At 41.2% G+C, this 13,581-nt stretch overlaps 1 long non-coding RNA gene across 1 annotated transcript; it reads left to right on the forward strand.

Moving 5' to 3' along the window:
* Window positions 1–8,167: 8,167 nt before the first annotated feature.
* LOC120735018 lies at window positions 8,168–11,405 on the forward strand. Its single transcript, XR_005696161.1, has 3 exons — window positions 8,168–8,570; window positions 10,327–10,415; window positions 10,617–11,405. It is a non-coding gene; the product is annotated as an uncharacterized LOC120735018 (long non-coding RNA).
* Window positions 11,406–13,581: the final 2,176 nt, after the last annotated feature.

Raw genomic sequence — 13,581 nt, forward strand, 5'->3', positions numbered from 1 at the left:
CCATTTGTCCCATATGTGTTTACCTTTTTTTGCACATTGTACACATTATTCTGTTTCTATGTATTTGCTATGATTTGCTATTTGTCAAGTAACATTGCTTCACTCACTATCCCGGGTTTGTTTGTGTAAGCGTTTTGTTGCCGGCAAATCAAACATTCTGCAAATTAAGACAAATACTAAGTTATGTTTCTTTATACTTTATTATGTTACAGATTAAGTCATTTGTTCATACTTACTCTGTTTGTCTTTTCAGTCATCATGAGTGTCAGGTGTGGGGAAACGCCCGCTTGGCATTTCCTCATTTTAAAGTCCTGATCATGTCACACATGACATCATCAGGTCAAACCATGTGGAGGGGTTTCCTTTTCCAGAGAGATGCTTCCTTTTGTCTGTGTTAATGTTTAAAGGGATTTGTTGAATGTTTTTCCTTTTGTTAATACTGCCATTTAGTTGTGTAAATGTGCATGTTAGAAGTGTGTAGAGGTTTTGTGTTTTTAGATAATCTGTGTAGAGTTTTAGATCCCTCAGTTGAGTGAGTGGTACTGGCTGGGCAATTGGAGGGAAATTGATGGCCCTATTTAAAGCCAGTCTCTACCAGATGCAGGAGAGGTGAGCTGTGTCACCAGAGCCATGTTATGTTGAGTTTTTGAATTGATTTGGGGGAAGTTTTGTTAAGTTATACATTAAATTAAGTTCACTGCAAATAAATTGCTCACCTTGGAAACCTAAAATGTCTGCATAGTCTGCTTCCCTACCACCTTCCTTGACGTTCGAGTCTGACTACCTCACAATGACCTCTAATGGCTTGTGGTCTGTGATGAGGTCAAACTTCCTGCCATACACATATGGATGTAGTCTCTCACATGCCCTATACTAGTGCTAGGGCTTCTCTTTCTGTTTGAGAATATCTTCGCTCACAGTCTGTTAAACTCCGACTTACGTAGCACACTGGTACCTCTTCTCCGTTCTGTATTTGTATTAGCACTGCGCCCAAGCCTACAGGGCTTGCATCTGCTATGACTCTGGTTGGGGCTTCTTTGTCAAAATAGGCTAGGGTACCTGCTCTGGCTAACTCAGTCTTTAGTCTTTCAAATGCTTGCTTTTGTTCTGGCCCGAATGTAAACATAGTTTCTTTTCGAGTTAAACGTCTAAGTGGTTCAGAGAGTGTAGCAAACTGTGGTATGAACCTGCTACTGAAGCCTACCAGTCCAAGAAAGCTTCTCACCTCAGTAGCATTCTTCGGTTCTCGGGCTTCCACCACAGCTCTCACTCTTTCTTCAGTCGGGCCAATGCCTTTCTGTGTCAGCAGTATTCCTATGAACACGAGTCTGTCCATGTTGAACTGACACTTCTCTGAGTTTAGTGTCAGGCCACAGTCAGAGTCTCTTCATCACAGCATGCAGGCGCTTATCATGTGTTTCCTGGTCTGGCGTGTGTATGATTACATCATCTGAAATGTTCTCAACTCCTTCAATGCCAGCTAGTGCATTGGCGATCTCATGCTGATATTGCTCACTAGCTGATGAGACTCCAGATATTAGCCTTTTGTACCGGTATACTCCGTTGTGCACTGCAAATGTAGTTATCTCTCTTGACTCCGGGGTAAGCTCTAGCTGATGGTATCCCCACTTGAGATCGAGTTTGGTGAAGATTGCAGAGCCGTTTAGTCCTTGCAAGATTTCATCCACAGTGGGTATGGGGTATCTTTCCCTGATTATTGCCTCATTTGCTTTTCTCATGTCTAAGCACATTCTGATATCTTTGTCACATTTCTTTGAGAGTACCACTACAGGATTTACCCAAGGTGTAGGTCCTTCTACACGTTCTATAATGTCCATGTCGATTAGTTCATTGATCTTTTTCTCCACTGCATCCCTCAAATGATAAGGTATGCGCCTCAGTGGCTGTGCTACTGGTTTCACATTTGGATCAATGTACAGGCTGATCTGTTTGGTGTTTAGCTTTCCTACTCCTTTGAACACTTTTGGATACTTTTCTTTAAGAGTGTGCTTTAAATCTGTGACAGCCGCCACATTTTCACCTATTTTCAACACTCTTTTTCCCCAGGAGTGGTTCACCATTACCTCTAATCACAATAAATTCAGCCTCTTCAGTCCTGTCACCAATCTTGATTTCACATCTGAATGCACCTTTAACCGTGAGTGCCTGTGCTGAGGAATATGCATATAAATTCCTCTGCTCTTTGGGTACATATGAGCGACATTTTATCTTTTCAGCTTTTAGCTTTTCCCATATGTTTTCTCCCATCACATTACTTGTAGCTCCAGAGTCAACTAACATTTTCAACTCTATTCCCCCAACAGAAAAGGTAAGTTTCTCAGGTACATTATCATCATTTACAGTAAATGCATAATCATCTTGTTCAACAGCATTCACATTTTGTTTCTTTTGTCTTTTTGTACGACACATTTTTGAAAAGTGGTCCTTACCATTACACTTGTGACATGTTTGTCCTCGTGCTGGGCATTTGGGATCTTTGCCCATGTGGTCAGTATAACCACACCTGTAACACTGTCTGTCTGTTTTATTATCATCTTTCATTTTTCCTTTTGGTCTGTTGTTCTTCTCTTTCTTTGCTGTAAAAATCCGGCTGACCGTGTCCTCTCCTTTCTTTTCCCCGGCGACGCTCATCGCCGCCATCTGCTCCTCCACGCGTTCACAGTGTGAAGCCACCTCCAACGAGTTAAGCCTGGACCCTCCTCAAGCAGCTTTCTCCGTACATATTCATAAGTGCATTTACTCAGGATAGCGTCCCGTATCTGGTTATCATTGTCACCTTGAAAGTCACAGTCTTTTGCAGCTCGCCTTAAACGTCTACAAAATTGTTACACAGTCTCACCTGGTGTTTGGGACAATTTGTGGAAAGTTTGGCGTGCGTATGCTGCATTCACTTGAGGGACAAAATAAGTGTTGAGCGCAGTCACCGCAGCGGTGTAATCCTTTGCCTCTCCCGTCTGTGGTAGAGTGGAGAAGACGTACTGCACGTCCTGTCCGGCCATGTGCAGTAGAAGAGCGCGTCTCCGCTGTCTGATCGCGTCTGTAGCATCATCCGTTAAAATAAGACCTTTCCCATCAGCAAACAACTCGAAGGATGTTAACCACCGCGTCCATCTCGGTCCGAGCGTAGCTGGATCAGTGTAGCAGGCGAACGGTTGAATACCCGACTTTTCCATGTTAGCCCACAAGTTTTTCGCTAACACCGTGCCGCCGCTGGGTCTACTCACAAAAACAAATCCAGGTCCGTGTCGTCCTCGTCGCCATTGTTGTGTGCCCACCTTATTACTAAATTAGGCAGAGCACTCTGAATTGAATCAGGACATAAAGCACGGTCTTTATGTTGCTTTATTGAACACTGTCCATCTTACAACTAGCCACTTAACGGGGCTTCCTTCGGACAACCACATCCGGTTCAAAGGTCATCACATTAAGACATAGCCATATCAATACATGACAGGAGGAAACACTACGAATATGCAAAAGCATTTGCTCACAAAACATGCGATGACCTTAAACGAATGTTGTGTTTTTAATTCCGCTCCGGACTCGTGAATCTCAACCCAGCAGCGGTGGTAACGTTTGCACGTCCTCTCCCGTTAATGTGGCAGGTAAATAATCAACTAATAGTGCATATTATGTTAGCGCGATCTGCCTTACTACAAAACCTGCCATTACTGTGCATTTAGGTGACCATGATGAGAGAGACAGAGTCTGGCTCAGATGCTGGCAGTTCTCGCTGCAGTCTACCAGTAGCGTCTCCTTTCAGGCCAGGATAGACGAATGTCACCGAGCAGTGACTAAGTTTGTGGTAAAAGGCTTGCACCCATTTGCCACAGCAGATGCCCCGATTTTCGGTAAGTGAATGTGTTTAATTGTAGGCAGGCATTCCTCGATATTCTTGTGTAATTGCTATTGAATAATTTATGTTACACTTTGTTATTGCTACAGGAGAATATTTATTTTATTATTTTACATTTACAATTTTTTTTTTTCCTGGGGACCCCATGACACCGAGCCGTTGTATTTGCATATATTATAATGCTGACCAAAACTGGAGAAAACACTGACGGTGTTGTGCCAAAAAGTGATTGTCTGCCAGAAACTGATTGCCGTCCGCGGGAGCGCGCGCAGCTGCTTAAAGCTGCAGCGCCCGGATTACTTGCGTTGCCAGCTACTTCCGTGCAACTGATATAACGTGGGGGAAAAAACCCCAAACACATTTATGCCTTTGTTATTAGGCAAAGGTATGCATTTATGGAGCTTTAACGTTTCTTGTAACCGAATTATGACGCTTAGTAGGTTGCTTTCAGTGTGTAGCGCAGTCACGAATGACTACACACATCACGATGGAATAATTAATGCCTACAGGTTTAGTATGTCTACTCTCGTTGTTCATATTTGTTATAAGACTGTCGAATAGCAGTTAAAACAATAAAGACCTATTGTGCCAGTATCACCATGACTCTTTCTTGTTTGTTCAGAATAACGACTGAGAACATGGCATTTTAGCGCTACCAAAAAGTGATTGTGGCCTATAACTTGTCACTGAAACAATATTTCGGCTTCAAACTTGTTGGATATATTCCAGAAGGGTTACATGTGATATATTATATCCCAAACACTCTCCAAGAACTGCTGAATAACTTGTACAGGAACAATAAAACTGATAATATGCCATTTTCAAGCTGCCAAAAAGTGATTGAGGACTATAACTTGTCACTGAAACAATATTTCTGCTTCAAACTTGGCGGATGTCAATTAGAAGGGTCATATGTCAAATATTACATCTCAAACAGTCCCTTAGAACTGCTGGATAACCTGTAAAGGAACATTAACATTGATAATATGCCATTTTCAGCCTGCCAAAAAGTGATTGTGGCCTATATCTTGTCACTGAAACAATATTTCTGCTTCAAACTTGGTGGATGTCATTCAGAAGGGTCCTATGTGACATATTATATCTCAAACACCTTCCAAGAACTGCTGAAAAACTTTTAAAATAACATTAATACCAATAATATGTCATTTTCAACCTGCCAAAAAGTGATTGTGGCCTATGTAACCGGTGTGATTCTGCGTTGTGTCTGATAAAAAAGGTAAAAGAAAGAAAGACCTCCAAGTAAATAATTTGCCCACTTCAGCTCCTCTCCCACAGGGGAATTGTAGGAAAAGGCTGGCATTTATTTTTACATTAAACATAAAATATGCATTTACACGTAACATATTTGACATAAGATAAAACAAAAACAACAACATGAAATCCGACATACCTGATAAAAAAGGTAAAAGAAAGAAAGACCTCCAAGTAAATAATTTGCCCACTTCAGCTCCTAGACCAAATACAAACAGTGGGGAAGAGGGTTAGCTCAACCCACCACAGCTCCCAAGCTAGCAAGGAGTATATATTCATGCTAGCATTTATGGTGCCTAAAACACATTTATGATACACACATACTACACACTTATAACATCTTACAAAAACAGGCTTAATAATGACAATAACTGAACTAACATCGCAATCATAAACATCAGGGTGGCTAAATATGAATTATGTGTGTTTCAAGGTGTTGGAAAGAAATGATACCCACCTCTCCCACAGGGGAATTGTAGGAAAAGGGGAGAGGCAAAAGGGGTACACTGTATTTATAGTATTGCACCAAAGAAGAAGAAGAAAAGAATGAGGAGGGGCTCTAACTGATAATGAACACAACTACAGGCTTGGAGGTCCTAAAAGTCAGGTATAAAAGGAGCAGTTTGGGGGTTTAGAACACATTTTGTGTAATTATAACAATGTGATTTATGACCCTGTTACACCTATATCTTGTTAATGAAATACTATTTCTGCTTCAAACTTGCTGCATGTCATTCTGAAGGGTCCTATGTGACATATTATATCTCAAACAGTCCCTTAGAACTGCTGAATAACCATTAAGGGAACGATAAAACTGATAATATGCAATTTCCAACCTGCCAAAAAGTGATTGCCGCCTATATCTTGTCACTGAAACAATATTTCTGCTTCAAAATTGTTGGATATTCTCCAGAAGGGTTACATGTGACATATTATATCTCAAACGCTCTCCAAGAACTGCTGAATAACTTTTAAAAGAACATTAATACCGATAATATGTCATTTTCAACCTGCCAAAAAGTGATTGTGGACTATATCTTGTCACTGAAACAATATTTCTGCTTCAAAATTTTTGGATATCATCCAGAAGGGTTACATGTGATATATTATATCCCAAACACTCTCCAAGAACTGCTGAATAACTTTTAAAGTAACATTAACATTGATAATATGCCATTTTCAGCCTGCCAAAAAGTGATTGCCGCCTATATCTTGTCACTGAAATACTATTTCTGCTTCAAACTTGCTGCATGTCATTCAGATGGGTCATATGTCAAATATTATATCTCAAACAGTCCCTTAGAACTGCTGAATAACTTGTACAAGAACAATAACACTGATAATATGCCATTTTCAAGCTGCCAAAAAGTGATTGTGGACTATAACTTGTCACTGAAACAATATTTCTGCTTCAAACTTTTAACAAAATACTCGTGTTACTTTGTTTTGTCTAATTCATACTGGCTGCAAGATTTACCCATGGTGGTACCACAGGAGCTGTGCCAAGAAGCCCCGCAAGACCAAAAAAAACCCCATTTGTTTGTGAAGCATGCTGGTCAGAGGGTCGCTGTCAATGTTTCAATGTTTTTGAAATGTTTCTTGTTGTGTATCGTCGTCTCCTATAATATTTATTGGTTGTTTATTTGTTTATTAATTCATTAATTTATGTTCGTGTTGCTGTGTGTGTTTCTGTGTTGTTCACAACATTAGAGTTCAGCTTTGATTGCAATTTGTTTGTGGATGATTCAATTATTTTGTGTTTCCTAACATGTTAGCATAGTTACTGTATGCAAAGAATTAATATATATGTTGTTCCATGGTTTACTGGTGTTGAGCTTCCGCTATACCCCCTGTTTCTGGTCTATTTGTTAGTTTATCTTAACTGGTGGTTTCTTCTTTAATTGGATGTAATTGTTATTTGTTTTTGGTTTTCGTTTCAATTAATAAGTGCTGTATTGGAATGACATTTTTATGACCGTTTGTTTTGTCTTTCCTATTACTTGGTGTTCCTAATGTGTTTAAGCAGATCTCCTCCCACCTGTTTCCATTTGGCCATTATCCTTTTTTTGTATTATTTTTGAATTACAACATTTTTGAAATTTGACATTTTATGCACAGGTTGAAAATGACATATTATCGGTATTAATGTTCTTTTAAAAGTTATTCAGCAGTTCTTGGAGAGCGTTTGAGATATAATATGTCACATGTAACCCTTCTGGAGAATATCCAACAATTTTGAAGCAGAAATATTGTTTCAGTGACAAGATATAGGTGGCAATCACTTTTTGGCAGGTTGGAAATTGCATATTATCAGTTTTATCGTTCCCTTAATGGTCATTCAGCAGTTCTAAGGGACTGTTTGAGATATAATATGTCCCATAGGACCCTTCAGAATGAAATGCAGCAAGTTTGAAGCAGAAATAGTATTTCATTAACAAGATATAGGCCACAATCACTTTTTGGCAGGCTGAAAATGGCATATTATCAATGTTAATGTTCCTTTACAGGTTATCCCAGCAGTTCTAAGGGACTGTTTGAGATGTAATATTTGACATATGACCCTTCTAATTGACATCCGCCAAGTTTGAAGCAGAAATATTGTTTCAGTGACAAGTTATAGTCCTCAATCACTTTTTGGCAGCTTGAAAATGGCATATTATCAGTTTTATTGTTCCTGTACAAGTTATTCAGCAGTTCTTGGAGAGTGTTTGGGATATAATATATCACATGTAACCCTTCTGGAATATATCCAACAAGTTTGAAGCCGAAATATTGTTTCAGTGACAAGTTATAGGCCACAATCACTTTTTGGTAGCGCTAAAATGCCATGTTCTCAGTCGTTATTCTGAACAAACAAGAAAGAGTCATGGTGATACTGGCACAATAGGTCTTTATTGTTTTAACTGCTATTCGACAGTCTTATAACAAATATGAACAACGAGAGTAGACATACTAAACCTGTAGGCATTAATTATTCCATCGTGATGTGTGTAGTCATTCGTGACTGCGCTACACACTGAAAGCAACCTACTAAGCGTCATAATTCGGTTACAAGAAACGTTAAAGCTCCATAAATGCATACCTTTGCCTAATAACAAAGGCATAAATGTGTTTGGGGTTTTTTCCCCCACGTTATATCAGTTGCACGGAAGTAGCTGGCAACGCAAGTAATCCGGGCGCTGCAGCTTTAAGCAGCTGCGCGCGCTCCCGCGGACGGCAATCAGTTTCTGGCAGACAATCACTTTTTGGCACAACAACTGCTGCGGTCACGGACAAACCTGCACGTGTCTGTTCGGGAATGGCAGATGCTGAGAGGTTCAGCGTTTACATTACCGACTATTTCAAAGTGACAGCCTGAGGTGTTCTTCAGTAAATTGGACTACCGGACAGGAGGACCTGAGGCCCCACCGCATTATTTTTGGTAAGTTAAATGTGTTTGTAAGCTGATCCGTAATTTTGGTACCTACCTAGCTAGCTAAGATGAGCACTCGTCTGTCGGGGAAACTTGTTTTGTAAAGTTCGTTTAGCTAACCTGTGCAGGTGAATGAATTTACCCTGACTAAAGAAATCAAGAGAAACGCACCGGGCTGCTCAGCGACTAACCACGGTTACTGTACTTTTATTATGAGTATTATACTGTAAGAGCAACAGGCTGGACTCTGCTTCTGCTCCTGTGCAGAGCTGATTATTAAATATGTGCAAACAGCAGCATGTTTTCTGTCGCTTTCCACATGTGGAACGACATTAACGCCAACTTTTAAAAACCTGGCACTTCAGTAACCCCTCATTAGTCAATAGAGATTGAAAATGTGACGTCATTCAGGGGTAAAACCGCAAAGAATTCTGGGAACTCGTGGCAAGAGGTACTAGCGCACGCAGGCTTTCAATTGAAATCAGTTATACAGCGATAAAAAGAAACACAAAAAATGGCAAGAAGCTGTTGTATTATTAACTGCAATAGCCGGTCGCATGACAGCCACGGAAAGCCGACGGGTAAAGAGATCGGTTGTTATCGGATTACGTCGTTGAAGAGAAATTGTTCGAGCCATGTTTCCGAAGTAACAAAGAGGCGATGGGTGGCCTGGATTGCAGCCATTCAAAGACAAAATATAACGTCCCAGAACACTCCAGCTCACAGGTTAGTCTGCTCCAAGCATTTCCACAAAGGTCAGTCTTCTGTTGTAGTTAATACGTCATTTTTCTTAACATAATTGGTGATATAGGTTACAAGCAAGTCTGGCGCTGAACAGAAATTGTCGTTCCTTTGTTTATTGTGCATAAATAGTAAATTGTCCTGACACAATATTGCGTTTCGCTTCTGTTATTACCATGGTACATTGACAAAAACATATACTTTTATTCACAGGATAAAACAGTTTTTTTGTATCACTAATTGCCCAGTACGATTACAGCATACAATATTATTGTCACTGCTACATTTCTGTGATGGGTACCAGAAATTATTTCCACTACTAATTAATTACCGTTGGGCTCAAAGGTTATATTAATAAACTGTTAACGAATGTGTATTTATGACGACGATTTGTGAGACTGGTAAACTTATGATATGTACAATGGTCTTTACTTTCTACACAGTGCATTTCAAGGTCCTGTACCCATCCGTCGGTAAACTGTACCTGGCCTTGTTGCAGTGACCTGAAGTTACTAAACTTCATGAGTGTATGCACTCACTCCAAGAAGCGTATAATTATAAATATAAGCGTGGTGAAAGTTGGGCAGCACGCTAACGTATTTTGTCCCTCTGTGTGAACGTTGTGCGGTGCTGCAAATGCTTGCATTTGATGTGGTACTTGGATTGTTTTGCCACGAGTTCCCGGCATGCAATGCGCGAAAGTCACGTGGTCTGTCAATCTCTATAGCTACGGATTAAATAGCAAAGCCCGATACTTATGTACTGAAACCAACTACTTCCGCTTGTCAGCTTAAGTTAAAATGTTACATTTTTCCTCTGATTATTTTTTAAGCATTTTTTTTTTTTTACTGAGTTTGTTACAAATATTCAGGTTAAAAAACTGTCCGAATTATTTTTAATGAGATATGTTCACAAAGTCACATGTGCAGTACTCTGTACAGCTTGCATCCTTTAGGACAAATAATTTGAAACATTAATATTTCTTGTTCAATACTGAGCTGATAACACCTTATGCTGTGACCAGGATGCAGCAGCAGACTGAACCTCGACTGAAACCTGCTCCATCATCTCATCTTTGCAGATGTCCATGTATAAAGCATCAACAACTCAAAGGTAAACATGATATTAGAAAATGTGTTAGTATATAAGGCCTTTAAAACAAATAAAAAATAAACAGCTGTTGGCAGAACTGTAGGACTGAACAACTTCAGATCCCAAGTGTGTGAGGACAGAGAAGGATCAGCTCTATTTCAGATTTGAGAGATAAACTTTATATTTCAGTTTGTGATGATTCTGTTCTGTTTGTGATTACAGAAGCCGTCCTCAGATTCAGACCTCAGCACCACCCAGTGACAGCAGACAGATCATCCCATATCTTCAATCTTTGTAGTAACTCCAAAATTAACTGAAGAAAACAGTACAAAGGTTAAAGTACCACATGTGCTGTCAGTGAAAGCTGCAGCTGTTTTATTGATAAATTTAAAAACAAAAAGTCAAAAGGATTAATCACCCCTGTAACTGTGTCACTATACATCAGCATTAACAGTACCTCCGTTTGGTGTTTCAGAAAACTGCTGATCTCAGACCTGCACAATTTCTGTTTTAAACACTGAATGTACTCAGCTACATGAAGAGCACATGATGTTTTCTCTGACACAATTAAATAAAACCTGATTAAAGTCAAAGGTTGTTACTTGTATTTGAACTAAAAACTTGTGATCTGGAATTCTTTCACTGTTTTTTTGACAATAGTGTGTTATTTATCATAAAGTAATTCAGTCATTCATACCAGAGTAACCAGAGAGCACAACATATATTTAACTTTCTACAGGACTTAAAGCTATGACATTATGTAAAAGTCCAGACCCCCTGAGGATTATCTGAGTACTTCTAACATTACACAAAGCAAAGGTCTCCATCAGTGTTCATGAAATGCTGGGTTTATCCTTCTTGTGAGGGAGCTGCTGGTGAAGATCACGAGCCCTGCTTGATCCCGGCGATGAGTTTCAGTCTTCCTGGTGTTTCTGAAATGATGCCTCTCACTGTGGGTCAACAGAACATCTGGCACAAGACAGCTGTAATGAAAGAAATTGAAGTTTTGAAGAAAAAAAAAATCTTGGAAATGTCCTATATGTGAGAAGCAGATTTTGTATTTACTCTTCTTTTGCCAATCAAGATAACTAGACGTATAATTTTCACCATACAATTACTAACCTTGTCATCTCCTGCACTGTCTGTTTTGGGCTCTGGGCTTGTCCCTCCCAGCGCTCATGAGACTGCTTTTGCTGCACTGTGGTATGAGGTGCTAACCTGTTGACAGTGTTGGGAAGGTTAATTTTAAAATGTATTCCACCAAAGATTATAGAAGTAATGTATTCTGAATACTTTACAACTACATGAATGTACTATTGCTGTGTGATTTATTACTATTATTGAAGGCTACTCGCCATACCAACACCAACGACGGCAACGACGCCAGGGGTGTACACCCCACCCCTGGCGTCGTTGCCCACCTCTCAATGTTAAATACACGTAGACATTGAGGGCTAGCAGGAGGGACCATGCGCTTACCTGCTGCTCTCTGGCAGGTAGCTCCATGCCCTCCTGGGTTTTAAATGCACCTTAGAACACACATGCATCAACACTACAATGAGCGGGTGGAGGGAGGTTTGGAGTCTTCTCTCACCCCCATTCTCTGCGACCTGCTGGAGCGGGGGGGCTAGGAGGAGGAGTTGGCCGTCCGACTGCGGTCTGGAGTGTGGGGCCTCCCTGCTGCTGCGGAGTCGGGGCGGTCTGCCTCCCCCCACCGCAGGGAAAAGGGTAACACCACCTGGGTCTGGGTGCAGTTCCCCCCTCCAGGGGCAAGGGTACCTAGACCCGGTTTGTAGAGTACGCTTGGGGAGTGTGATCGTGTGTACAGCGTCTCTTTATGTCTGTCTCCACGTTGGTTGAGTGTGGAGTAAGTGCATATGAGAGCATGAGGGTGGGAATGGATGTTTGTATATGTGTGTGCCTGTATTTCTGTGTCTATATGTCAGGTTGGGTGTCAGGCGCCACCTCTCTGGGGACATCTTAGGCCCTCCAAGGTTTGGAGGCCTATCTCCACCCACCACCACTTCCCCTGCCAGTGGCGGACTCCCTCAGACATCGGTGCGTTGGTGGTTCTTTGTGTCTGGGGATGGGCGTCCAGGTACACACCGGCTCACTCCTTGGCGGCCGCTTATCGGGGCCTGGAGCCTGGGGCTCGCTCGGGCCACTTCGGAGGTGGGGTGCCCCCGGCCTCTCGGCCTGGGGCTCGGTCACTCAGGCATGGCTGGCTGCCGGCAGAGCTCACGGGCGCGTCACTGCAACTCCCCCTGGCTTCTGCTCCGCGGCTGCTGAGTGAGCCCTCATCTGGGACTCTCCTCAGCTCTTTCTGGGACAGTGGCGCGGCTGCCCCTCTGTTGGTCTTCCTTGGTCTCTTGTGTTCTGGGGGCCTCTGGATGTCTGGAGTTTTGATCTCCTCCATACCTGCTTCATGCCCTGGAGGACGGGGCTGTGGCCCCCCCACACCCTCTAGCAGATCATTACATGAAGGAACCTTTTAAAAAAAAAAAAAAAAAAAAAACAAGCGCGTCCATGCTCACAGGTGTACACACGGGTGATCACACCCACAAACTACACCCTTTTTGGCTCCTACCTCAAAGCACACTGTGTTCTGTCGATCTTACGTGCTGCACAATAATGTTTAATATTTAGTATTTACTGTCATATTCCCATATATCATTGTGATGTTGTTTATTCTATTACTCTTGTTCTCTTCTGCTTGTTTTCTTTTTTCTTTCTCAGCAGGTGATCCAGGTGATTGATATATGCATTTTTTTTTCTTTTTTTTTCTGCTCATTCTGTTGGTTTTTGTCTTTTGCCCTTCTCCCCCGTCCCTCTTCTCAGCTGTTTCTCTTTCCCTCTTTCTTTCTCCCCTTCTTTCCCCCAGTCAAGTCTGTCCCGTATTCAGTAAGTGAAAATAAAATAAACAATAAAAGGTGAATCAAATGGACCATTACGGCAAGGCTGGGATGGTCAATTTGGTAAAGTAAATCCGTTGGGCATCTTTCTTTGCCTTTAGACAACAATTCTGATGGCAAAAGAGCCAAACGGGACAGGCAAAAAAAAAAAAAAAAAAAAAAAAAAGATTGTTCCAGAAAGCAGTGAAGTCTGTCACAAAGCACATTATAAATGGGAATTCCAAGAATCCGCTTATTCTGATTTTGTTTTTTATGTTTTGCTTTATATTTATATT

Source organism: Simochromis diagramma, unplaced genomic scaffold (assembly GCF_900408965.1).
Source record: "Simochromis diagramma unplaced genomic scaffold, fSimDia1.1 OVJJ01000334.1, whole genome shotgun sequence".
NCBI classification, from domain to species: Eukaryota; Metazoa; Chordata; class Actinopteri; order Cichliformes; family Cichlidae; genus Simochromis; species Simochromis diagramma.